Source organism: Pimephales promelas, chromosome 25 (genome assembly GCF_988280905.1).
Source record: "Pimephales promelas chromosome 25, fPimPro1.hap1.1, whole genome shotgun sequence".
In the NCBI taxonomy this organism is placed as follows: Eukaryota; Metazoa; Chordata; class Actinopteri; order Cypriniformes; family Leuciscidae; genus Pimephales; species Pimephales promelas.
Window position 1 is genome coordinate 13,080,013 of NC_142793.1, and position 25,037 is coordinate 13,105,049.

General features: G+C 35.0%; 2 long non-coding RNA genes across 2 annotated transcripts; both read right to left on the bottom strand.

Moving 5' to 3' along the window:
• Nucleotides 1-366: 366 nt before the first annotated feature.
• On the bottom strand, nt 367-13,048 carry LOC148965053 (uncharacterized). The gene is made up of 4 exons (XR_016150680.1): nt 12,793-13,048; nt 11,438-11,654; nt 9,591-9,887; nt 367-861 (listed from the first exon to the last, which is right to left on the bottom strand). It is a non-coding gene; the product is annotated as an uncharacterized LOC148965053 (long non-coding RNA).
• A 1,766-nt stretch (nt 13,049-14,814) lies between these two features.
• On the bottom strand, nt 14,815-24,663 carry LOC120468306 (uncharacterized). Its single transcript, XR_016150626.1, has 3 exons — nt 24,446-24,663; nt 17,432-17,587; nt 14,815-15,689 (listed from the first exon to the last, which is right to left on the bottom strand). It is a non-coding gene; the product is annotated as an uncharacterized LOC120468306 (long non-coding RNA).
• Between the last annotated feature and the right edge of the window lie 374 nt (nt 24,664-25,037).

The following is a 25,037-nucleotide window of genomic DNA, read 5'->3' on the forward strand; positions in this document are numbered from 1 at the left end:
CCTACTACACGGATAGAAAAATATAGCTTAGCCTACATGCTTTGTTGAAAATTTGTTTTCAATAAATATAAGCACACAAAAAATCCACATATCCAGTTCAGACCCTCAAATTTATGGTACTAAAAAAGATATCGTTTTCATGTCAAATTAAATCAGCTATATAAGGTGTTTTCCTATTTCTTAAAGGTGTAGGCTACCTAGCTAATCATTAAAAAAAAAAAAAAAAAATCAAATTTGGATTTGAAATCGAGTTAAAATAAATTATTTTTACAAAACTTCGTCAATAAACCACAGATATTTAAAAGTGTTGCTGCTCATTGAAACTTGGAGTTTGATAAATTGATACATTGATTCTTATTCATATCATTCACGTTTGAACCACACTTATTTTTTTATTGAATCATCAGTACAATACACTACAGAGAATAAATATTTTATTTATAGATATAATAAAATTAAAAAACATATTTACATATTTTGTAAAAATAAAAATGTGTGTGAAGCCTAAATAAAATGTGCATTATATTTCTATTTTTAAAACCAGTCAGGGCAAAAAACAAAAAACATCAGGCTATATAAATGAATGAATTAATGTTACTCTAAAAGTTTAGAAATATGAGTATTTAAGCAACAGTAAACAAATGCAGATGCAAAATAATGAATAATAAGACAGCTATGATTCACATGATCTAAAATAAAATACAATACAATTTTATTATTAAATACACAATACTTTTGCTTAGCCTACACACACATCATCATCATCAACATCAACACCAAACTTTCAGGTACTTGAGGCTCCCATTGTTCTCTCATGATGCATAGTCGACTTTCATCCCACAAGTGTGTATCCATCGAGTTCTGTAAAACAGAAACAGATCAATGCTTTATCAGAGGTGTGTTAACTTACAAAAACAGTGTTTTTTTTTTTAATTGCATGGTCATTATTACTTATTAGTCAAAAGAAAACACAATCCCGTACAGCTTCACACAGACACGTAGAGAGTGATGATGATACAATTTTAATATTTTCACGTTTCCACGCTCATCAAAAGCAAAATAAATGATCCGTAATCAATTTCTTTCTCTCTTCTTCAATGAGGCTTTGTAAACAGTGTAAGCGCTCTGTCACAGTGTTCAAATATTATGCATAGAGGTTCCTGATGCCTTTCATTACCACAGGGGAGCAGCTTCAAGTCTTTCTCTGTTCATTTCCACCCTCTCCTCTCTACGCGAGCTCTCGCTTTCTCTTTCTGCCCACACAACGTAGGATTTGTCCTTTTTTTCTTCCTTGTTGTTTTCCTCCGAACACCCTCTTTGGGCTCCATGCAGCTTATGCAAATGTCTCCTTTTATTATAGGCTGCCCGACAGCCACACACACACACATTCTTACACACAGTAATTCTCTTTCCGACTCCAACACACGCACCTTCAGAGCGTCGACAACCAATTACAAAACCGACAAGCGACTCCGGTCTTACTTGGCAGATCTCCATTTATATTTAGGCTACTGTAAAACACTACGCATTACCGCAATTACAACTAAACCTTTTGCACCTTGATGTTATGGGACTAGATTTGAACTTGGGCCCAGAGCGGGATGGTGCAGATGGTGGGGTGAGAATACGGCTAGACTGAGTCTCGGTGGGGGGTGGACCAGGTCTGAGCCCGGAGATTCCCAGGCTCCGGGACCGTGCCCAGCTGCGGAGAGAGGCGGGGAGGGGGGACGTCACTAGACAGTCCTGACAGCACGGCCCTTTCACGGGAACATTACTGAACCCTCTCGCCCACGTTCCATAGCAACTTACGCACGGGTCAAAGGGCAGACAGACCCCCTGAATGTAAAGAAAGAGGGACGGTATAACGGGACGGGTCTAGACATCTGTGAACTTGAACTTGACTTCATTGACTGTTCGCATCGTTTCGTAAAATCAGTCAGCCGTCAGAAGTGGCTAAATTAAGACACAGGTAAATAGGCCTTTACTTAATAAATCAACATACTTCCCCAGTGTTAAAAATCGACCTTGGGTATTGGAAAGGCACTGTTAAAATAAAAACATTAACATTATTATAAGTTTAAGTTTTCTGAAATTGTAGGCTATTTAAATATGTAAATGAGGATTTATCACATTATAAACGCAGTCATTTGCATACATTTCCAGAACTATAGCTTACAGTTTGAACAAAGGATAAAGCCAGGTTTAAAGGGTTAGTTCACCCAAAAATGAAAATTCTGTCAGTATTTACTCACCCTCATGTTGTTCCAACCCCGTAAGACCTTCGTTCATCTTCGGAACGTGAATAAAGATATTTTTGATGAAATCTGAGAGCTGGATCACTCCTCCATACTAATCCATAGGCTTCTTGAGGGATTGAAACTTGCCGACCTCGGAAAGTTATTAAAGACATCTTTTAAAATAGTCCAAGTGACTAGTGGCTCAATCTTAACTTTATCAAGCGACGAGAACACTTTTTGTGCGTAAAAACAAACAAAAATAACGGCTTTATTTCAACTATTCATTTCCTTCTCTCTGGGCGATCTGTTGGTGTACGTCACACGCATCACACACATGACCAGCGTCGGCCAATAGTGAGCCTACAGTACGTGTGACGTTTAACTGACTAGAGGCCCAAAGAGAAGGAAATTAATAGTTGAAATAAAGTCGTTGTTTTTTTGCGCACAAAATGTGTTCTCGTCGCTTGATAAAGTTAAGATTGAGCCAATGAAGTCACTTGGACTATTTTAAAGATGTCTTTAATAACTTTTTTAGGCCGGCAAGTTTCAATCCCTCAAGAAGCCTATGGACTAGTATGGAGGAGTGATCCAGCTCTCAGATTTCATTAAAAATATCTTAATTCATGTTCCGAAGATGAACAAAGGTCTTACGGGGTTGGAAGAACATGAGGGTGAGTAAATACTGACAGAATTTTCATTTTTAAGTGAACTATCCCTTTAAACCGTTTTACACAACACTGTTTTCAACTAAAAACAGAAAGTTTTAATGCGTTTTGTTTTGGTCATTCGTCTACGCGACAACGGTGTTTGGGGGCCTGAAGACGCAAACTTTTCACAACTCTGTGTAAACTACAAAAACACGAATTTGAGTAAATGGTGGCCATGCATATGCGTTACTGTTCAGGATGTGTGTAAGTTCAGATAGATTTCGATTCTTTACAAAGTGACATCGCCATCTACTGGCTTGGCAGAAGAATACAGCGTTTTTTAAAAATACGCGCATCCGTGTGAACAAAGTTGTCATCTATCAGCAAAACTTTTCAAAAACACAAAGGAAAAAACGTTTCCGTTTTTAGTAGGCTACATTGTTATTGTGTAAATATTGAGTTAGTGTCTTGCCTTAAAGGGATAGATCACCCCAATGTGAAAATTGTTTTATCTTTTAGGCTACTATCTCTCACAAAGATATTTAAAAAAAAATGTCTGAAAGTTCACCGTAACTTTCAATATGGACTAAGGGAAAGGGTAAAGGTGAGTAGGCTAAATGATTACTGGATTTTCATTTTTTGGGTGAACTATAGCCTTTCTCTTGTCCTAGTTTAGCTGATGTTTGAGCTGTTGTCATCAGGCTTTTCCTTTTTACTTATTTTTACAGTCTATATGGTTTCACCACAGAGGCTCAATTAAACTCACGAGCCTCAAGGGCCACAAGCGCTTTGCATCAGCTAATGAGCAGCCCCAATAAATAAACTATAAACATATTTTTCAATAGGCTACTCGGGCAATTTAATTGGCTCGTGTGCTAATGCACATTTCCAGCGTTTACACCATAAACAAACCCGTCTGATCTGAGGATGAAGATATCGGACAACTGAGTGAAATCTCACTCAAAAATCAGGTCACGTGCTTCTCGTGAACTTGTTCTGCCGCTCATCTTAAGGAGTTCCCTCGTCTCATAATCACTAAAACGGAGGATGGAGGAAAATCCGTCTTTACTTTAAAGATCCTTAAGATCTGGACTTCTAGATTAGTTCTTCAAGACCAAAGTTGCATTAGGAGACTAAGATTACTGCCAGGACTCAGAATGTCACATGACGTATCTATCTAGATTTTTGACTATCTATCTATCCATCCATCGATCATGTATCTGTTTCTATCTATCTATCTATCTATCTATCTATCTATCTATCTATCTATCTATCTATCTATCTATCTATCTATCTATCTATCTATCTATCTATCTATCTATCTATCTATCTATCTGTCTGTCTGTCGCACAATACTTACATGTCTAAAAGGAATACACAGTAAATATAGGAAATGCACAATATAACTTATATTATTATTAGAAATACTATTTTCTGGTGATAAGTAACTTTACAGTTAATGACTTTAACACTTTCAGTGCATCATTGGTTGCTATAAGAGCAGGTGCAGTTATAGAGAGCGACTTCAGCCCAGTTTAAATAGCACACAGTCAAAGATGGATAAAGACGACAGACTTCTGATCATGGCTGTTGACCTAAATACACAGCAGACGATCTTGATTTAATCTTACCGGACTGTGTTAACAGATAAAGCAAGACGCTTCTCTTAATCCAGCTCGCGATCAAAAAGCGAGGCGATTGTCTACAGTCAAGCAGGAGACGGATGGGTTGAACATCACAGTTCAAACACAAGCTAAGCTCTGTCGAAAGGCAGGGAAAAACAGAGAAAAACAACATTTCTACCGACTTTCACTGAAAATACTTCTGTTTTATTGTTTTTGTGACCTTTTTTGATATTGGACAGGAAAGAGATGCCAGTCAATCCACTGCGTCACAGCAAATATAGCACGTTTTAATGCAAACAGCATTATGTTTAGTGAAATCGATATAACCCAATTACAAACGTATTTCACATCTTGTATTTCTTTTCTTAGATTCTCTGATTGCTGTGATTAAACAAAGGGTTAAAGCTTTAATAATATCCTCCTGCTGGGGTTTAATTAGGTCAGAGGAACTTATTATAAGTGTCTGAAGGCCAAATAAGAGGTTCTAATAACTATTATTATTGTTCTTTTAAGTCATATATCAGTCTGGTCTCAGGGAACCCAACCATTAAAATCATTCTCAATAAAGATTACCATTGTTGTTTCAGATCTTACACATCACACAAGCGTTCTAAAGTTTACGGTCAGTACGTTTTTATTATTTAATTAAACAAATTATTTATAGCAGCGAATATCAGAATGATTTCTGAAGGATGACACTGAAGACTGGAGTAATGATGCCAACACACAAATAGATTACATATTACAAAATATTAAAATAGAAAATTATAATAGTAAAATGTTTACACTATTACTGCATTTTGATCAATAAACGCTGTGGTGAACATAAAGAGACTTCTTTTAAAAAATCATCATAAAATGTTACCAAACTTATTAACGTACTATCTATTAACAAATGCATCAAATAAAATCTCTTTTCTCTCCTTTTCTACAGGTGTCCAATCAGCATGCAGACCTGTGGTTTACAAAACATGGCTCCTGGTCACATGTTCGCCCCTCCTTCCTACCATCCTCTGAAACCAGTCCCTATTTTCCTTCATTTCTTGTTTAATTTTCAAACCTTTATTATTGAAAGCTATATTATCAGCAGCATTATGGTTTTCTTTGACTTCGGTCTTTGATGAGGTGAGACTGGGGTGGGCTTGTTGTTTGATGGTTTCTTTACTCCGCCTCTGATGTCATATATGACCTTCATCACGGTCCCGATGCAGATCACCAACCCATGCAGCATTGTACGTTTCCCAGAGGTCTGTTCATTTCATCAACAAACACTGTCGCTCTATACTGTATCTGAAGAGACTGATATCTGAGGACATTCCTCAATTATTTACACCATCAGTAAGTACGATAAATACATCACTGCAGTTGCACTGACACTGCGATCGATTTATATAGTTTGATACCTGTTAAATATACAATATGCACTGCCAATATTAGTTTTTAAGTCACACTTAAATGTGTTTGATAAGTTTGTGAAATATTGTGCTTGAAAAATATATTTGTGTGATAAAATAAATAATGTCACTCGGCTTAATATTTTGTTATTTGATGATTTTCAAAATATGTATATATATTATATATATGTGTGTGTGTGTGTGTGTGTGTGTATTTGTATGTATATATATTTATGTGTGTATATATATATACATCACTACAGTTAAAAAATCAGGGTTGGTATAAAAAAATATTCATGTTTAAAGTCTCTTATGCTTGCCAAGACTGCATTTATTTTAGTCAAAAAACATAATATTATGATTACAATTTGATGTAACTGATCTATATTTTAATTTAGTTTAAAATGTAATTTAATTTAATATTTTGATTTAAAGCTGAATTTTCAGTAGCCAGTAAAATAAGTCATTCAGAAACCATTCTAATATGCTGATTTGCGGCTCAAGAAATATTTCTTATTATTACAGTTGAAAAAGAAACTATAAAAAGAACAGCATTTATTTGAACATGAAATCTTTTGCGACACGTTAAACGTGTTTACTGTCACTTTTGTTCAATTTAAAGTATCCTTGCTGATTAAAGGACGGTATTCATTTCTTTTCAAATATAAAAACTCTTAACTTACATTTTAATCGATAACACAATTAACAATAATTAACTAGAGAATAGTTAACATGAACTACTAATGCACCACTTATTAATCTTAATGTTAACATTACTAATACATTATTAAAACCAAAAGTTGTACGTGTTAACATTAGTGAATGCACTAAGAACTAACAAGAACAAATATAGAACAGCTGTATTTTATTATCTAACATTAACAAAGATAAACAAATAACAAATGTACCTCATAGGTCATGTTAGTTAATACTAATGTTGACAAATGAAACCTTACAGTGTTACCAATTTATCAAATCTAAAATAATAGAGCGCTTATTAAAAACTCAAAATGATTTTAACACAGCAAAATTTGGATGCAATAAAGAAATGAAAATCAACAAAAAGCACATTCTGCAAGGCGAAGAAAAACCCCACACTTGGTACGTTTACATCTGCATCCCACTCAGACACCTATTAACTACATGCAAACTAATTAAGATGATCAGGTGGCGTACAGCCTCCGTCTGTAAACATACACACCCCTGTACACACACACACAAAGGGCCCTGCGATCTGCATAACCGTCTCGTGTCTTTGGCATCTGGTGGTGTCTGGTCCGCATCGGTGTTTCCCACCCTGCCCCCTCTCTCGTGCCGCAGGAGCGGCGGCCCTGACAATGGTGGGAAAGCGGAGCTCTTTATAAAGGAGGGGGGGCCTCCATTGAGCGCGAGGGACCAGCCGCGAGCTGGGCAGAATATTAATGGCCGACACCACGTTCTGTTCATTAAAGCCACGCATGCTGCAGCTGCCGGCAACCTCGTACCAGCTTCACCCCTCGCAAACCCCCCCGAACCGGATCGCCAGGGGCACGACGGGCCGTTTCTGCCAGGGCCCGGGACGCATGCTGTTTGGAAAATTGCATTGTGTCTCAGTGTGAAGGCCAAAGAGCGACGTCAAGATACTCTGACTTCCACGAGTTTCGCTTTTTATGAAGATTTTAGGTTCAAACTCATTTTAATATACAAGGGAAAGTATAAGATCTCTCAGTGCAATTTGCTTTCAGTTAAAACAGCTCAAAGTGCATTTTAATAGACTTAAGCCTTGTCTGTGAATGAATGATTTTATATATATTAGGGCTGTGAAAAGATTAATCGCGATTAATCGCATCCAAAATAAAAGTTTGTGTTTACATAATATATGTGGGTGTAGTATGTCACTGTAAAAAATATATTTAAGATTTGTCATCACAACATTTTTTCTTTTGTCAAATCTACTTAAATAATTTATTTAGTTCAGATAACTTATTATTTTGAGTTTCTGATGATTAAATCAATCTCCTTCATTGCATTAACTCACTTTTTCCAGTTCAATCAACTTAAAATTTTATGGCAACCAGGTTACGTCATTTTTTTTAAGTAAAACCAACAATATTTCTTTTACAGTGTACAATATGTTTTGTCTCAAGATGTTGTTTTTTTCTAAAGCATACTTAAACGTCCTAAATTAAACCTATAATCCTGGCTTGATCTAAGCTCTGTTTAACTATTTTGAATTACCAATTCTGCCTTTACTAAACTCAAGAAAATTTGGTGTAGAAAACATTTTCTCTCTAGTAAGCAGAAAGTAACACATTGAATTAAACAGTAAAACTTTACAATAAGGTGAATTTACTTCTAAAAAAAGTTGAAAAATCGCTTTTTGATGAGATAAAGCAATGTAAAACACATGTTATTGATCATATCATTTTTACAGTGAACAAACAATCATCGACATACACCGCATTTATAACGTTTGTTAAATACAAACCTTCATGTTCATGCTATAGTGCACAGTGCATTGACTAGTCTAATGTAAATGCATTTAGTAAATGCTGAGATTAAATGCTGTAAAACGTTTGTTCATTGTTATAGTTCATCTTACCTAATAAAGATAATTAATTAATAAAGTTAGCCTCATGTCAACTACCTGAATATCGTATTGCTTTGGCAAGAGGTATAATATGAATTTATGTATTTTGAATGGGAGGAAAATGTTCAAAGCAATTCTACCTTGCATGCATGCAAAATGTGATATCTACATTTGGATTGATTGCATTACATAAAGTCACACGTACAATCACTAACATGTGCTCATTCTTTAAACATGCATTTGTTTGTTCGTATTTATGTAGCCTGATTTGCTATTCTAAACTTTTGTACTGATAAAGGGTTCATCCCCATGAGAATGCTGGGACGCCACCAGCCCTCACTCTCATACACTGCATCAAGAGGATCTTAGCTTAGCGACACTCATTAGCAGCCCCAGTTTCGTTATTTCTCTTTTTTTATCCTCCCACCCCTCGTTATCCGTCCGCAGCTACAAAACTATTTGCTATAAGGAAAAATCTGAATTGTAAATAAGCCTGCTAGAAGTACATTTATCTTTTTGTGGGGAATAAAAGCTCTAAAACAAAAGTGTAGAATCATTTTTCCATGCATCAAATGGGTTCAATGTTGATTTTTGAACTGCCGAGCACCCAGCAAATTCATAAAAATATCTAATTAAAATAGATATCAACTACAATAACAATTCTGATAATTCTTATGATTTGAAATGTATGTATCTGAACTTTTATTTAGTTTATTAAGAATTATCAGACAAACAAATAATTATAAAACTATATATATATTATGTGGGTATGTATATATATAATATGGATGGATGGACAATGAGGCTACATAATTTGTTCGATTTTAGGCGATGAAACTGATTGTATGCCTTAACGAACACTCTGAGATCTCTGTTAATATATTATGGAGGCACAGTGCATCTTTAACAAAGGAAGATGGCAGTCGCTGCTACAGTCATTGCCAGTTCATTTATTTTCTTTGCTTCCCTCCCTTCCTCGCCAAGCTCCCGCCAAAACCCTCTCGCTAATTAGTAGTAAGATCAGATAGGCTAGAAGGAGGGGGGGCTTCAAATGAAGGGGGCTATAATATCCCCCATAAACACACACAAGCACAAAAAAAGACCATGATGCAACTCACCTCATGTGCCAGCCCAGCCATCTTAGCTTCTCGTGTAAGATCTCCGTCAAGATGGCCTCCCTTCTCTCCCTGTGCCGTCTGTGTCGGGGATCCAGTGGAGGGTTGTGCCGCCGCTGGCACTGGCACGGATTCGCTCGCACCCCACAGGGGTACAGATGGCACTGGGGGTTTTTGGGTATAGGCGGAGAAAGGAAGATGTAGCGAATGGAAACTGCCATGTTCCTCCAAGCATCTCTCTCACTGATGGCTGTGTCCTTCTTGTCTTTATTTTGCCATATTGTGGATGGAAATAAGAGTCTGGATGAAAGAGTGAGTACAAGACAATGAGAGAGAGGAAAAGAAATGGAAAGTATCAAGAAGACAGATACAACATATTATTTCCAAGCTGATTCCATGGCATTATATATATATATAAGTGTATTTGTGTGATGTGTGTAATTATATTGTAAAGTGCTTTGATGGTCATTGGGTCTGTGAAAGTGATAAATGCAGTCCATTTATATATATAGTCCATATATATATATATATATATATATATATTATATACACACACTATAAACTAACTAAATAAATACATTTTATTAATTAATTTTAATACAATAAATAAATATATATATATATATATATATAAACTATTAATAGATAGAAAATAATTGTATATTCAATAAAATATAATTTTATTGAATATATATATATATATATATATATATATATATTAACTATTAATATAAACTATTAATAGATAGAAAATAATTGTATATTCAATAAAATATAATTTTATTGAATATATATATATATATATATATATATATATATGTACACAAAACACACACACATATATATAGTATATACATAATGTTTTATATATATATATATATATATATATATATATTAACTATTAATAGTTAATATATAACTATTAATAGTAAATAAATTATATTTTATTGAATATTGAATATATTACAATATAATACAAAACACACACACACACACACACACACACACACACACACAAATATACATATACAGTATATACATAATATTATATATATATATATATATATATATATATATATATACAATTTTTGATTACAAATGAACTACAAATGTGCATTTTTATATGCATGCTTTTGAAGATGTCCAATCCAGAAAGTGCAGAAGTGCATGAGAATATCCTCATGTTACACTCAAGCTATAAAATGCTCTCCATTGGGTCCAACCAATTAGCCAGCATATATCATTACCCACTGCAATGGATTCTGTTCTATCGAGAGGCTTTTCCTAAAGAATTAAACGCAGCCTCATTTAGGCAGCCACTGAATGCAATGATAGGCCGCTTTCCCTGTGTGTGTGTGTGTGTGTGTGTGTGTATACAGAGAATGAATAAGTGTTTGTACTGCTGCCATTGTTTCTGTCTTTCACATGGGGAAATCCAGCAGAAAGAGTCTAAATAGGACTAACAGGGCAATCCTAAGGCCTCCGTTTAGGCTACAGACCACAACAAATAGCCCTCGAGTACCTCTTTCAAAGCTGAGATAGTGAGTGTCCCACCAGGCCCTTTACCTGACGACATCAAAATGAGAATCTCACAATTTGTTTTAAAAGCACTGCACAGTTGTCTTACTAATAGTGCAGGTCCATCTTTTTAAATGATTGTCAAGAGAAAAGAACAAAAAGACTCTCATTACAAATTATCCACATTTCAGTGGAGACTGAACTGATCTGCAGTCACACAACTGCTTTGATGGAAACATCATTGGTGGTTAACATATTCTGAAAAACAAATCACAATCTGGAATAATTCTAATCGATGATTTTAAAAAAAGAAAACATTCATGTGGAATTACCTGAAGTGAAAGCGGGTGTTTTCTCTTGCTTTCTCAGGTTATTTTCAACAGATTTTGAGAATTATTTCTACTTTCGGTTATCTAGCTTTATGAAAAGTGTTAAAACTCATACAGCTAGATAACCAAAGAGAGAAACCAACCCTCAGAAAGAGGTTTCAGGCCCGAGAAGTGTGTGGCCGTAAATCGCTGGTCTGACGTTAGGACTGCAGAAACACATCTACAAAGATATTGCAAGCATTTTGTTAGATTAACAAAAGAAATGGCAAAAAAAGCAGAAGAAACACATCAGGCCAGAACTAAAACACACACACATTTTATTGAATTTTTTAATATTTCATTTTAAACATGTACTTACAACACAACTGTAAAATGTCATGTGTATCTTTAAACTAAACATATTATTAAACAATATTTATTATCATTCAAATTATTTTTTTTCTATGGTGCTCAAGTGACATTGATCAGATATTGGTGTATATTTATATAATTCTACTAAAATCTCATTTCAAATCTCACATTTATGAAATCCCAACTCCTGCAATCCGAAATTAAGATTTTTTAACAGTCTAAAATAGCCTACATACACATCAAACCACTATGATGAACCAAGGCTCATAGGCTTCATAGGCTACTATAAAATATATACATGCCTTGTTTATGTTTTTAAATATATATATATATATAAAAATGATTATGTTGTGCAAAACTCCACATTCAATGAAGAATGTACATTTCTAAAAACGTATATTGCAGGTCGTCTCACCATAAAATCTGAAATGCTCTGTTTAAGCACATTTAGTGGCGTTATTTTAACGATTGTATTTCCTTAAACACACACACTTCGAGTTTAAGGCACCCATGTGTTCGGGTGACATCATTTAGTGATAAAGACCTCTTTGGAAACTTTTATTTCATGCTACTAATTTCATTTTCACACAGGCAAACTCCCTTTATTAAGTCTTATTTTAAGAACATGCTCTGATGATGAACTACAACCGCTCAATACTTATTTGCTAAACACACTTAAAGCTATATATGACATTTATTAGGCCTAAAGCATCATCAATATGTGGGATATTAGTCAGCTTTCGTGTCTGAAAAAATAGGTTATCTAATGTCTCAACGTTCAACGATGAACGACTACCTTTGGGTTTGCTTTTTTGTGTGTGATCCAATGTAAAATTTTAGGCGTTTATTAAGGATCCGTTTTAATTATAGCGAACCACTAAAATTCGCAAAGAGCCAAGTGCATGATAAATCAATCAAAAATGAGGTTACAATATTTAAATCTGGATTTTCTTAATTCAATTGGACTGAAAACAAAAGGCATTTGAGATGAAATCTCAACTGCTTACCTCACGAATCCCTCCGTGCAAATGGCATCACCATCAGCATCCTCGTGCAACTGCACATGGAACACACGAAACATGCAGTATGCCTGTAATCCACAATGTGTCTCCCTAAATGTGCCTCTCGGGCTCCAAACAATGGATTTCTCCTCAAAACAAGCCCGCTCTACTCTTTGCGGTCGCGTGCTACCGGGAACATTTACAACAGGTGGCAAACTCTCCACAGCTGCATTGATTATATTGATTATGATGATGCCGATGATGCTGGTCTCGCAGCTATGGTACCAGTCCTCAACATCCTCCCCAGTATGTTCTCTCCTGCAGTGACGTGAGCTGCGGACAGGCCAATCACAGCCGCGTCTGAGCGCAGTGCTGCGGACTGGCCAATCAGAGCGCGAGGACGCGGGTCGCTTTTGTGCGCCGGGTATGAGATGATGTGATCGAGGCTCCGATGCCACGTTTCTTAATGAACAGATGTGGCTGAGCTTTGATCAGCTTGTTTATTCATTTACTGACTATTATGGCTTTAAAAAATGGTTGTGAAATAAACACGCAATGTATTGGTTTGATAAAAAGAGACTTGGTTCTGAAACACGTTCTGAAACATTTAGACAAATCTATTAAAAATCGCGTATTCCTTGATTTTAAAAAAAAATAGCCTAGGCTAATTAATACTGGCTAAATATACAAAGTAGCCTACTTTGTGATTGTGTCATTTCAAAAGCTGATTTTGCTAATCAAATTTATTTTAAAAAATAACCACAAGTCAAAACAGCAAAACACAGAAGACAGGCATTGACTGATTTAAGCAACTGTGGAAAAAAGTAGATTTTTCTCAAATATATTACATATAAAAAATAGACAATTTTATTTGCTTAACCTAGGCCTAATTGTTTTCCAAAACAAAGACAGAGAAAGGTTGAAAATGTGAGGGGTTATTTTGTTTGAAATGGATTAATTGTTAAACGTTCATCTGCGTTCAACACAAAACACCTTTGTCTATTAAAAAAAATAAAAAAATCTAACCGTTAAAACCAACTAAATGAACTATCAAATCAGCGTGTTTACAGATTATGCGTAAAAAGGTAGGCTATATTTTATCTTTCTCTGGACGTTGTTGTTTTTATTAGTTTTCGTTTGAATCTGTATTAAATTCTTTAATCAGCATTACATTTAAGAAGCTTAGCTATATTGTACGAAAAAGTGCAACAATTGTCCTAAAAACAGATCTTAAGCATTTTTTTCGTTAAACAAAAAGACTATATCTGAAGGATTAGAGAAGCATGATGTATTTAGAGAACGAAAAAATCGATGTTAAAACTTTAGGTATTCCACATTTCAGATGATCGTGTTGCTAAAACATCGAAACATTATTTTTCCAACTTATTGCTAACCAAGTGAAATAGAATGAAGAAAAAAATAAAGTTAAATTCAAAGGGAAAAATTATAAGGGGGAAAAAGTAGGATTTCATTAAAAGGAAATAGCCTAAGTTACGTTTTTTAAAACGCGCTGAATTCAGCTCGTGTGAGGGAGACCGGGGCTAGTTGTCACACAGAGTATTCTCCAGGTCGGGTTAGCATTTTCTGCACAGATAAGGTCTTGCCATGCATGAAGAAAAAGCGGTGGCATACAACAAGGTTCATTAGTTAACATGAACTAAGAACGAATAATACTTCTTCAGCATTTATTAATCGTAGTTAACATTAATTTCAACATTTACTAATACATTATTAAAATCAAGATTTGTTATCACAACATTTTTTCTTTGTTTCAAATCAACTTAAATAATTTATTTAGCTCAGATAACTTATTATTTTGAGTTTCTGATGATTAAATCAATCTCCTTCATTGTATTAACTCACTTTTTCCATTTCAATCAACTTAAAATTTTGAGGCAACCAGGTTGCTTCATTTTTTAAGTTAAACCAACAATATTTGTTTACAGTAAACAATGAACATCTGTATTTTTATAAACTAACATTGACAAAGATGAATACATACTGTAACAAATGTTTTGCTCATTGTTAGTTTCATTAACTAATTTTAACTAATGAACCTTATTGTTTAGTGTTACCAAAAAAGCTGGACATTTTCGCCGTTAAAGCCCAGGAAATATTTTTTATATATATATATATTCAACCAACAATCATAAAACACAAAACAACTCAGGAGTGTGAAAGGAAACATATCAATCTGGTCAAGAAATATTGTAACTGATAAACTGAATAAACAACTCTTAAACATGCTTTAATGTGACAACTTGCCCCAACTTCACATTTATGGAAAATACTTTTGCCCCGCATGTTTAAAATTCTTCTTTACATAGGGAAAATATGCTGACATGAATTTTAGTTTTGATAGAATTCACAAAAAGTATTTCAATATATGTACAAGATGTTTAAAACCAACAACACACATTTGTGTAATTGTAATTTGTCAGACAACTGAATGACTTTGGACTTGAACTTCAGCTCAAGGTCATCCGTCTCTTCACAGAGCAAACATGCTTTCAAAGCTCTTTCATATCACAAAATGAACAAATCAGATTTTAATTTTATGTCTACATTTGAAACATACTTTATAAAAAAGACATTTCAATTCATAATGAAAGCACATTTCTATTAATCATGAAAACGTTACATTTGTATGTTTCTTCATGAAGTTTTAACATGCTTATTTGTTGACTTGCAGTATTGTCTCTCTCTGATGAGACGTCCCGAGGAATGTACGTCTGCATTCCTCCATCCCTTAATCAGGACTATAATGCAGCAGTGGGGTGAAGTGACAGCTGGTGTTGACCTCTGACCCCTGCTGTCTGGAAGCCTGTGCTCACACAGGGGGTCACGGTTCTCTCAGCCCCTGTAGGGAGGGTGGCTGTCTGGGAAAACACATCCAGACAGTCCTAGAGGATAGGGAGGAGAGCGGAGACATGTTTGGGACAATGTGGTACCCATATATCCCAAAGTGTGAGTGAGACGCCCCACCTCAGGCCTCTGACTGGGGCACGGGGGGCCAGACACCAGGAGTGTGATCAGCATACACAAACACACACTGACACGGTATATGGGAAAACAGAGACCTTTATTCATGGCATGATTACTATTGTAAAATTAACGATTAGTTTTGCAAAGCAGTGAGTGTGTTAAAAAAATATTACATCGGACTCTTGTTTTACGCATTTTTGAAAATAATGTAACGATTATTCAATATTCTAATTTGACACAGTTTAAAAATGTACAGCATTCAGGAAAAATACAGATGTTTTAGGAAAGTTTTGTAACAAATTTATCCGCGTATTTTGATGTTAAGATAGAACATTTAAACATTTGAAAAATTATTATTATTCAATTATCTGATTGTTTTGATTTAAATATTTAAAGATATTAAGAAAAATAAATATCTCTAAATTCTTTTTTGAAATATTATTAATATTGTAATCTTATTGTATTATTTGATATTTTTGCATTTATCTACGATATTAGGGCACCCATTTTTAAATTAACGTAATTTTTAAAAATGAATGTTTATCTATTTATCATTTATTAATATTATTAGTAGTAGAAGTATTAAATTATCTGAATTTTTAATTAAAAGTATTTTGATAGTAGGATACATTTAAAAACAAATTAATGTTTTGAAAAATTACTGTAAAAAAATCTATTCATGATTAGTAATAATCACAACATTTTTTTCTTTTGTCAAATCAACTTAAATAATTTATTTAGTTCAGATAACATAATATTTTGACTTTCCGATGAATAAATCAATCTCCTTCATTGTATTAACTCACTTTTTCCATTTCAACGAACTTAAAATTTTAAGGCAACCAGGTTACGTACTTTTTTAAGGCTATTTTAAGGTGTTTTTAATAGGCTATTAAAAATTAAGAAATCTTAGAAGAAATCACACTGTAAAAAAATTATGATTTATTATCATAACGTTTTTTCGTCTGTCAAATCAACTTAGATAATTTATGTGGTTCAGATAACATAATATTTTGAGTTTCTGATTATAAAAATCAATCTCCTTCATTGTATTAACTCAATTTTTCAATTTCAATGAACTTAAAGTTAAGGCAACCAGGTTACTTCATTTTTTAAATTAAACCAACAATATTTTTTTACAGTGGTTTTGCCATTTTTTTATTAAATTTTTTAGACATCTATTATTATCACTAGTGATCTTCTGCATTCTTCTTAGTATTTATAAATTATAGGCATACATTCTTAACTCGCCTATTAGTTGTTCAAAACCCCCCGGAAATTCACCTTCAGCTTGGTTGATTATCTATTAAAAATTCACTAAAAGCATTTTAAGCCAAAAAAATTAAATAATAAATGCAATAATGAATGCAGTATACACATACATAACAAATACAATATTTGGTGAAGATTCACTATAAATGTAATGGCTGCTCTTTATTTTACAGTATGAGTGTGTACTTACCTAAGAAAACACTGTAACTACATGGGTTAAGCAATATTCAAGGGTTATTACCCGGTAAATGTACAGTAATAAGTACAGGACTATAACAAAGTATCTCCTTCCACTAAACCTAATATGGCTGTGGACTATGGGAGTCTTGCCACACATATATTACACAGGCGATGCCCTCAAACGTTAGTGTGTGTGCTGAGATCTCACAGAGCCTGATGAGAAACATGGCCTCACTCCATCTTCAGGTCAGAGGACTCAACACACTCTCACACAGGTGCCGGAGAGCCGAGCGTGCAGTCTCGCGTCAGTCAGACGCTAACAGAGACGTCTCAGACATCTGCAGTGGCATCCTCTTCATTTATCCTGTGAAAGAGACCCTTTGTCACAGAGAGCCATTCAGAAGCCAACCAGCCGCGCTCACCGCACTGAAGCGAGGGCTTTTTTCCCCGGTGGGCTTCCATTCAGGCCAGAGATTCCAACGCTGACCTGAAAGCCACGGCTCCTCCTCCAGGTTGAGGGAACAGCGAGAGGAACGCAGGAGAAGGATTGAGTGGATTGGATTAGGGTTAATCTCTTGTTCCTCACCGCGGTGTGCTGACAGGGCCACTCACCGACCCTTTGAGTCACCGGATACCTGGAGTGTGCGAGGCGCACAGCCGGCGGCGGGTCGCCAATTATGACAGGTGGGAGTGGGGGGAGGGGGGTTCAGAAGGAGGCCATTGTACAAATAAACAAATAAATCGAGCAACGCCTCTGATTATGAAACAATCAAAAGTGTAGATAATAATATTCAGAAATTAATCCTTTTATTCAGCAAGAACGCATTCAAGTGACAGACATTTATAATGTCACAAAAGATTTAGATTTCTAATAAATAAATACTGTTCTTTTGAACTTTCTAGTCAACGTATCATGGTTTTCGCAAAAAATATGAAGCAGCACTGAACTGTTTTCAACATTGATAATAATAATAATAAATGTAGCTTGATCAGCAAATCGGCATATTAGGATGATTACTGAAGGATCATGACTGGAATAATGATGCTGGAAATTGAGTCTGGTTGTGTTGATTGGATGAATGTTATCAGCTGATGCTGATAAATACACAAATATTGACATCAGGCTGGTCGATATACTGGTCCATCACTAGAAACCACAGAAAAAAAATATATAAAAAATATTATATAAAACTAACGCTATTTATTTTACTGAAGAGTTGCATCCTAACATGCATCACTCTTAGAAGAAAAGGTTATATATATATATAGAACCTTAAAAGGTTCTATCAGCGCTACGTATTTGAATCCCCTAAAAGGTTCTATACAGAACCCCTTTTAAGGGTTCAATAATAAGAACCCTTTAGGGTTCTGTGTAACCAGGAAAAAGGTTCTATATGGAACCTTTTGGGTTCATTCATTATCATTTGTTTTGTCCTTTCCGGATTAAATATTTCATATTATTGACAAACATCAAGACCCTAAAATGTATATATAAATGCATGTGAATGATCAAAAAATTCAAGATATGGGGGTTAGAAAATGTATATATTTATTAGGGCTGTGCAAAAGTTAATTGCGATTAATCGCATCCAAAATAAAAGTCTGTTTTACATAATATATTTGAGTGTGCTGTATATAATTATTTTGTATATATAAATACCTATGCATGCATGTATATATTTAAGAATTATTTGCGCTTAATTCTGTATATATATATAAATACATAATCTATATTATATAAATATAAATATTTTATATAGGAATAACACATTTTCTTAAATATATACATGCATGTGTGTGTATTTATATATACAAAATAATTATATACAGCACACACAAATATACTATGTAAACACAGACTTTTATTTTGGATGCGATTAATCGCAATTAACTTTTGCACAGCCCTAATATTTATATAATTTTATGTAGTTAATCAATATCACACGAAGAGTTTTTCTGCTCCAAAAATCAGCATGATTAAATTGTGACAGTTATTAACAGTTTAATAAACAATAATTTAATTTCAACTACAAAATGTTGCAGAATAATGTAATATATGAATGAATAAGTTTGTGCCAAAAGGTTCTTTCTTGTCATTATAGAACCTTTTTTTAGCATAAAAGGTTCTTTGGAGTTGAGTAAAGAACCCCATGCTTCATATATAGAGCCCCAATGAACCCTTTTTTCTAAGAGTGTGGGCCAGCGATCATTAAAAGGTTTTACTGCTGCTTTTCCTGAATGAGATTTACACCAACATCCCATAATACTTACAGAATCCTCAATGAAACTAATTCAAACAAATGGCTCAGACCGAAGACAGGGAAAGACAGTTCGGCGGCTTTGTAAACGTGTTTATGGAGCTGTGTCTGGATTTACAGGATGCTTTATGAGTGTAGAGCACAGAAACACTCATGACCTCACAATCTTACTGGGTTCCTACACATTAGACCAGCAGAAATACAGCGGAAAATATTGGAATCGTACGATTAAAACGTTAAAGGCAAAGTTAAATAAATAACATACACAAATTTCTATAATGATTCTACATCAAGGCACTCCAAAAAGTATTTGGACACTAAGGATATGTTTACACAACAACGATGTCATAAAAATGGAAACGTTTTTCCCTTGCGTTTTCATGTACAGACAACAACGTTGTCAAAACAATCCCTGTTCACACAAATCTGTGAAAACAACTAAATACACTGTATTATTCATGCCAGGCCAGTAGATGGCGATGTCAATTTGTAAAAAGAAACAGGACACGGCTTAACAGTGCGTTCTATTATTGCCAGCGAACCGATTCGGACCTCGGATATGACGTCACGTCCTTCAAGCGTTCTATTATGTTTTGCGTGTCGGAAAAAAAAAAGTACGCCACCCGGAAAGCTGTTGTAATGGTAGCACTTGCCGAGTACCAGGCACTTACATTAAAAAAAAAAATATTATGACTACACCTTATCAAAACGCAGCCAATTGAACTTGAAAATGTTCACTTTATGTTTTTCATGTTAATCTTCTGTTAGCAACGCTAGCAACATTAGTATATTACACTCACAACAACCGATTCCCATACCTACAGGGGACGCAGTAATACGAATGATTACAATTGTCATTTAAAATACCAAAGCGGTTCAAAAACAATGAAAACAATTCATAAAAGTCACACAGGGGGCAGCCATTTTGAATTCCGAAATGGAATTCTTGCTCGGTGTCCTCACAGTTGTCCGACATCCCAGAGGAGAAATCCGAGGAAAGGGGGCGTGTTGCTAAGCAACGTCTGTCAAAAGTCAAAATGATCGCGTTAACATGTTTCCACGAAAACGACAAAAAATGCTGTATTTATAATATCAGGCCAGTAGATGGCGATGTCACTTTGTAAAGAAACACTAAGCACCTATAGACCTTATGCACCAGAGAAACATGGGCGCCGTCATCTTTATTATATTGTCTTTGAACTTCCGGTTTCGCGGTCGCTCTGTATATTTCTATGGCGTCGCTGTCGAGGAGTAATTAGCTGGTGAAGTGGATTTACTTATTGTGAAGTTAACAAAAGTTATCATGAGCATTGTAATGTTTATCATAAGCATTGTAAAGTAGATGTCTTAACAAATATCGACCGGGAAATTTTTTTACGAGCAGTTCATTCGTACCAAAATCGCTGTGAAAATACACACCGTAAGTCAAGACAACGAGCGCGTCGCTAAAATAGGGGCGGGGCTACATAAGGTCTAATATGTTATACACATGTGCAATAAATCACCCTTTTCACAATTTTTCTATTTTGTAGACACGTAGACTATTGCGCTATTGTTTTCAAAAGCAGTTTAATTTGATTTTACAATATCTTTAAATTAATATGTTTATTATATATATATATATAATATAAATTTACATATATTAGTTTACATATATTATTAACTGCAATAAATGACGTTTTAATGTGTGGTTAACACATTTCAGGGCCATAATGCCCACGTTTAATTCCACATGATCCTTTCTAATCTTGGTAAAACATTTATTCGTAATTTTCTGAGCGTCTGTAACGGTCACAGATCATTTACCGGCGTGGAGATTCTCACCAAAGCCTCTCTTCTCACACACACAATGTCCTAACCTTCATTTCTCACAGCTCAACATCAACCCCACCCAGAACTTTCCCACCCTTCAGCTCCACACAGGCTGTCAATCAAAAGACGTGCAATCAGTCATCAGCCGTGAAAAGACCTCGTCCCACTATCCCTTCATTCCCTCCTATAACGCTCCTTTATTCCTTTATCCCAGCGCCTCTGAATGGGCGTGACATATTTTAATCTCCAGCACGCCTCCTCTAAATTCCCGCCGTTGGCCTCGCCGTGTCCGCCATTGGCCGGCTTAATCACCAGAGGCAGACACTGCTGTCTTTTTTAGGGGGCTATAGGATCAATCCCACCCCTCCCTCCCTCGCTCTACCCTTCTCTGCGTCTTCAGGGTCACGGCCCCCCTGAGACCGGGGCCCTTTGAGCCTGGCGAAAAGGATCATGTCATGAATGGAGCTTGATTTAGTTTTAACAGGGTGCTGTGTCCGTCCTTTAAGTGGTAAATGAATATACATTAGCCGCGAAAGGCCTGCAGGGACGAGAGAATGAGAGCAAGGGCTCTGAATGCTGAGAAGGTGGAGAAGGGGTGTGTGAGTGCAAATAGAAAGGAGGGGGTTTCCCGCTTCCCTCTGCAGGGTCCCAAAGCAGTTAATTGGACCGTTTGTTTGTTCCTCACGTCCTTTGACGAGATGGGAGCGAAGATCTAAGTATGTCACATGCTGACTTCCCAGAGAGGGGGGAATTAAAGGCTTGCGTTCATGGACACAGACAGGAAGACAGTTTGATGAAATGTTTTACCGTGTTTGAAACTGTGAAACGACACAAATTTGAACGAGAGTTGTGTAGGGACCAACATCTGGAGAGAGTTGGCGTGCTGGGCATTTGTTAGCTTTTTTCATCAATAACTTATCCTCTTCATTACTTTAAAAACAAAAAAAAAGCTTTCTTTTTTTACTTTATAACTGTATATTTTAATGCAACAATGTAGCTCTTATGCGTCTACAAAGCATTTAAGAATAAACCTTCTGATTAAAACATTTCAAAACAAAAACCAAATTTATTCAATTCTCCAAACTTTTGGATGTTTTTAGGTTTCATTCATTTCAAAAACCAATGTTCCGCATTTAATATAATAAAAACTTTTGAAACATTACTTTTTTAAAAGGTTTTTGGAAGAGGATTATTATGCTCAACCAAGGCTGCATTCATTTAATCAAAAATACAGTAAAAACAGAAGTATTGTTAAATACACTAGGTTGTTTTAACCCAAATTTGGGTCAAATATGGACAAAAACAATGGTTGGGTTAAACATTTCAATTAAAAATACAACCCAATGGCTGGTTTGTCCATATTTGACCCAAATTTGGGTTAAAAAAAAGACCCTGCCCTTTTAGAGTGTATTCTTTTTTACAAATTAAAATAACTTTTATATTTGAATAGATTTTATAATTCATTCCTTTCAGCATCATTACTCCAGTCTTCAGTGTCATGATCCCTCAGAAATCATACTAATTTTCTGATAAATATTTTGAATATAATAATAATAAAAAGGACTAATAATAATATGCTGTTTGAATTTCTAATGTCTTATACTGCATTCCTCTGCCCTTTGACCTCCAACATCCAGATATCTGTTTGGTCTTGTGTTTAATGAGACAAACATGTGGCATCATCACCTCTTTCATCAACCAATCGACCCCAGACAAGCAAAGGTCATGACCTTTCACCCTGATGGGCACCATGAGTGAACAAGTGACATCAAGATGGTCACTGGCCAAAAAGGACCAGAATCAAAGGGTCAAAACAAAGTTTACACAGCAGGACATTCTAGCGCTCAGTGGATGAAACTGTATTTCAACAAGAGCACTTTCTTAGAACAAAACGTACGGGTTCTTGACTCCATTTTAAAGACACTTTATGCCATAAAGGTTCTAAGGAGAAACGATTGAATAATACATTCATATTTAACAGGTTTTTTACATAAAAAAAAAAAAAAAAAAAAAAACAGAAGTGATGAGGCTTTCCAAACGGATGCATGAAAAATTGAGGTGGTGCATCATCTCGCTCTTCAAGTGCCCTGAGAAGCTGGTAGACTGGTATAACATAGGCGGATTAACCATATGGGCAATTACATGGCACCATATGTTTTTCTCTTTTAAGCGATTTATTCTCAAACGTATTTCTAGCAGATATACCCCTTGACCAGAATGTTCAAAATTCCCTGAATGTTTTGTTGAAATTGAATTATTTTTATTAAGTTTTTTTTAAATTTTTTTTGGTGGACTCGTGGTCTATACCACCAGATTCACGCATGAGGCTAAACTAGTATATGAAGTGAAAACGCATTTCAATTTTCAATTGTTTAAATTTAGTTCAGTTATATTTTGCAGCATGCCTTGTTAAAATGTATAACATATCTTGAAGTAAAACAGATGTTTATTAGCCTATATTATGCCGTTCTAAAATGTTTAAGGTTAGGGCCTACACACGTTGCAGCAGGTTATCTATAACATTTGTGTTCACAAGTTATAATTTATCATTTATAGAGTACATTGCAAAAAGTGGGAACCTGATTTTGTAAGATTTTCTTCTACCTGAGCTATCATTGATGTAACCTACTGTTGTCAGAAATTTATTAACTTGAATTACTATTGCAAAATAATACTAACTTGTAAATTTTCACATGAAACACATTTTATTTATTTAATAAATTATTTATTTCTTTGTGGTTATGTAGGTTAGGGCTCAGTAAAGTTGGGTTGACGTCAGAACCCGACGTCAGATTGACTTCAATATCCAACGTATCAAAAGTTACAGAACTCAGCTTTAAAGGGTAACTGTCTTGCCAAAATTGAAACTTGGTTCTTTTTGTTTATCTACCCGAGTCAAAGTTTAGGTAAAAGCATAACTAGAATGTAAACGCCGCTTTTAAGATTTTCCGTATTTTCGTTTTAGGTAAAAATGCCTTTTGAAGGGAGTGCATGGGGCACTTCTATGATGGCAACAAAATTGCTATTTTTAAAACACTACGAAGGCTAACACAACATAAAACTGTGCTCGAAGTATCACCAGGGCCTCTACATTAAATTGATTGTTTGTGTGTACATAAAGTTAGTAAAAAGAAAGGTTTTGTACGACTCACTTTATCAGTCAGTGTTTCCGGTGGCTGGAATTTTGTCAGTCAAAAGTAGTCGACCTCCGAATGCAGATGGAAAGCCCCCAATATAAATTCCATATTCACAAATTCAAAGCTCAAGCTCATGCATAGAGGCTGTGGTGATACTTCGAGCACAGTTAACACAGTTATTTTGACGCTATCATGCTAAAGGCTTTTTTTTTTTTTTTTACCTAAAACGGAAAACTGCACATCTTAAGTGGCGTTTCCATTCTAATATGCTTTTACACGAAATTTTGACTCGGGTAGATACATAAAGAGAGCCTAGGTTCAATTTTGGCACTAGTTAAACACCATTTAAAAATTTATTTGTGCAGCCAGAGAATGTCTAGAATCGGACGCATGTAAATGTCTGAGTGTTAACACATTTCAAAACCACCTACAAATGTGCTTTGAATCAGATTTCTTCTTCTTCTTCTTCAAAAAAAAAAAAAAGTTTCTGGTATTAGACAGTTAGTTTATTTATTTTTTTACAATAAAGATAACACACTGAAAGATGTTACATTATTAGAGACAAGACAAACCATTTAGGAATATTTACATAGGCCTACTGCACATT